Below are 4,121 nucleotides of genomic sequence, written 5' to 3'. Positions count from 1 at the left end.
AATAACAATGAACCCATAGCGCAGTGTCACTCTACGCTACAAGCATCATCGTCTACAGAATAAACATGCATCAAGAAATCAACCAACAAACTTAGCTAACTATTGAAGACTACCATGCACTACACTGTCAAACTACAATACAAGAATCATCATCAATAGAGAAGATACAAACATGAATGAACTAAATAATTTAACAGCAATAAATAAAACCTAATTATGCATTACTGATCAACCTACACCACATTGTCATCCTATAATACAAGATTAACAATCATGCATACATAAAACTAAACAAAATGCAACACTAAACAATCAAACATGGGTAAAAACATAACCACATAAATCAAACAAGAAAGCAACTAAATTAACTAAACCACTTTTCCATGATCGAATCCAATCGACTACACTCCACCGTCACTAGCTCCGGTGAACAGCAACACAGATGGCTGACCTCTGATCAACTACTCCCAACAGCGTGAACTACGCTAAATTGAATGGCTTAGATGAACACTGAGAACCAACACAAAACTATAGCGTCATGGGAACTAACTCGGGATTCCAACACAAATGAAAATAACAATCTTGTTCAATTTCTACCGGAATTGATGAACAGAGGTTGAGCTTGCTGCTAGAATTGATACAGAACTTGAGCTTGAGTGAGTTTCTCCCGATGAAGAGCCTTGCCGGAGCAGAACCACTCCGGTAGGGTATCTTGAAGGGAGCTGGAGAAGAGATCCATTACCTTCCCCCTTGGAGTCCTCTGCCTCTCGCACCCACGTCGACAGGAGGTCTCCTTTGAGGAAGAGACGGAGATGGAAGAAAAGACCTCGCCGGAGAAGATTAAAGGACGCTGATGCCTCCTTCCTTCTTGGAGTTGTTTTGCATTCACAACCACGTCCATAGTTTGTACGTCGATTAGGGAGGAAAGGGGAGGAATCACCATAGCAGAACCACTCCAGTGAAAACCCTAGATCTGAGCTCACTGTGTTGTCGTCGTATTGGGATGGACATAAATGGAACTTTGCCACCTGGAGCAGCACCACTCTGCCGGTGGAGGGCACCGAGAAGATGTTGTCACCGCTCGTAGGGGTCTATTGGAGATGTCATTGTGTCATCGCTAGATTGGATTTGATCGGGGAAGAAGTTAGGGGCGTCGGGGCTCGGAGAAGGAAGAAAAAAAATGTGTACAATTTGCTAAAGCCACTTGTTCACTGAACAGACATAGCTTCCTTTTAACCAGCTCAAATCCTTGAATCGAAACCTCTTTAATCTTCAATTGAATCAAAATATCTTGAACCGGGCTAAACCAAATTGGACCGATTCAATTGTAATTTTCTTCATGGGCTTTTGAAATGCAGCTCCTCTTTCTCGATCTTACCATTTGGTATTGAACCGAACTATCATTGGACCAAACGAGTACTCTTCTCCTCAATTATTACTCCCTCAATTTCTTCAAAATAAAAGATAATCAAATAATATCCAAAACACCGATAAAATGTATAGGAATTGAAATGAAGAAATAACATATCCAAACTTGTGAAGCACACTAAAAATCTAGTTTTGGATACAAGAGATGATAAAAATACTGAGAAATAAGACTAAAATAATCTATCCAAATGTTGGTTGTCAAATCTTCTATATTTATTTTTCCTCATCTCGAGCAAGTAAACAAAATAAGAGAATAACTAAAGATACATTCTCATAACAATTCTCAATTATATTTAGAAAATTATGAAAGAAAGTTATATAGGATTGTCAAATATTAAAAACCCAAGTATTCATGGATTCAATTCATACATTGATTAACAAACATGATAACTTTGATCCATAATAAATAAACTGAGAATAATAATAAAATAAATCTCACAAGGTAAGTGATGATGGTTATCCTCTCATATACATGTAATGGTGGAGCTCACTCAAGCTACTCATGGTTCGTTATGGCAAAAGACGAATACGCTCGCCTCCAGCGCCCCTATCAACCCGAAGCAAAAGACGAATACGCTCGCCTCCAGCGCCCCTATACATGTAATGGTGGAGCTCACTCAAGCTACTCATGGTTCGTTATGGCAAAAGACGAATACGCTCACCTCCAGCGCCCCTATCAACCCGAAGCTACTTGTAACCATATGCTTGCTTTTCTTCTAATCTTCACCACTATCATATACATAAAAATACACAATAAAATAATGAAGGCTTATTTATAATGTAAGAGAAACATAAATTAAAGCAAATGATAGGTGTAAGAAAAGAAATGAGGAAGATAAAATAAAGTAATGGTGGGAAATATGGATAAATGAATGTTCCATAGATGAGTACAAGAAAACTATGCTCCAAAAAATATTTTATCCAAACTTCTAAGTTAGCTTTTATCAATGCAATAAGCATGTAGACAACTTCTACTATAGCTTTTCAATAAAGATCTACTCATAATATACAATAAAATCTCAATATTGGTACGATAAAAAATTATCACTTACAAGAAATTCTACGATGCATGAATATAAATTGCACAAAATGTCAAAAATCATTTTTTTTTCTCTTCCTATTTTTTTTGTCTTTTTTTCTGTTTACTTTTTTTTTCCTATTTCCATGTTTTGTTTTTTTATTCTTTTTTATTTTTTTCGTTTTTGATTTGATTTTTTTTCATTTTTTTTAACCTATCATCACTTTCCTACCCATCATTAATAATAGCTCCACTAAAATAATTAAAAAAAAAATATGGTTCACCTATGGTGATCAAGCATGACTTACGTTATGCTTCTCCTAAATTCTTGTGAGCTACTCCTCTCCCCCACACTTCAACTTTTGTCCATCCTAGGAAAAATACTTATCATGCAATATCCAAAATATCTACATCCAAAAGATGAAGAAGGTGAACAAATTGACGAGAGAAAAAGAATGACATAACTAAAGGTAAGACAAGTATTTAAGAACATGTGGGAATAAAAGAAATGAATATAAGAACATGCAATTTCCTTCATAAATATAGTACAAACCTATGATAATGTGGTTTCGAAAGAATTAAAGCTAGTTCTAGAGTAATATTAACCATAAGTGCATCACACATAAATGTGGCTTAAAAATCCTCACTAGATATAAAAAAATCATCATCTCAATATATCTATATAAAATCCATCACCAAGTTATAACCACATGTAATCCAAGAATCCAATCATGATAATAAATCTCCAACTCGACAATCAGATTTAACTAACTTTCATAATTACTAAGATAATAAAAAAATGCATAGGGAATTTATTATAAAAACTGGCAAGACAAACTAATAATGAACTACCAAGCGAAAGAAAACAAAGCCAAGAAATATATACAAATAAAAAGAAAAAGAAAAAGAAAAAGTGAGATGGAACAAAATCCTCTGAATTGGTCGAAGTCGATTCAGTTCTGTAAGCCAATCCGGCAATGGGATAATTGTTGGTGAAGTGAGGACCGCTCCCTCCACCATCATATCTTCAAAAATTTTCTTTGGTAGTCGAAGTTGGTCCAATTGGAGTATCCACTCCAAAATCTTGATTATTGCATATAGAGTTAGGGCCTTATTCATTTGGCAGAATGCATCCTTACATGATTAACTCCAATTGAAATTCCTATAGAAATCCTCAGTACTGAAAAAAGAAGGATACCATTCCTACACGCATGCTATGTGAGATGGACAAGAACTAATATCAATATTAACATAGCATAAATCAACAGATGTGTCACATTCAATAAAATGAGACTTAATTACCTCCATGGAATTTCCTAAAAATTTAAAAGGAATATTGACCTTACCATATTGAAAGGTACTTGTCACTAGATCCCACAACCCCTAATTACCCTCTTTTCCTACTACATAATAATGAATTAGGTTTGATCCATTAGGTTCTATGATCATCTAGGGTTCCTCACGGTAAATCGGGTTACACTTTTGTATCCGACTCTTTGTGCCTCAGTTTTCTATGGTTAAAGCATCGAGTTATCCTTTTGATTCATTCCCAAACCCTCGTGGGATATGAATCTGGTGCCTATGACATCAAGATATGTTAAAACAATAGTTTTGGACCATAATCCAATACATTATGGAGACAAGATAGAAAACATATATAGATCAAAGAAAAGTA

The 4,121-nt window shown here is 35.2% G+C and overlaps 1 long non-coding RNA gene across 1 annotated transcript; it reads right to left on the bottom strand.

Moving 5' to 3' along the window:
- Nucleotides 1-200: 200 nt before the first annotated feature.
- LOC121996509 lies at nt 201-1,284 on the bottom strand. The gene is made up of 2 exons (XR_006116097.1): nt 598-1,284; nt 201-510 (listed from the first exon to the last, which is right to left on the bottom strand). It is a non-coding gene; the product is annotated as an uncharacterized LOC121996509 (long non-coding RNA).
- Nucleotides 1,285-4,121: the final 2,837 nt, after the last annotated feature.

Source organism: Zingiber officinale, chromosome 6A (assembly GCF_018446385.1).
Source record: "Zingiber officinale cultivar Zhangliang chromosome 6A, Zo_v1.1, whole genome shotgun sequence".
Classification (NCBI taxonomy): domain Eukaryota; kingdom Viridiplantae; phylum Streptophyta; class Magnoliopsida; order Zingiberales; family Zingiberaceae; genus Zingiber; species Zingiber officinale.
This window is presented reverse-complemented; position numbering and strand designations above follow the sequence as displayed.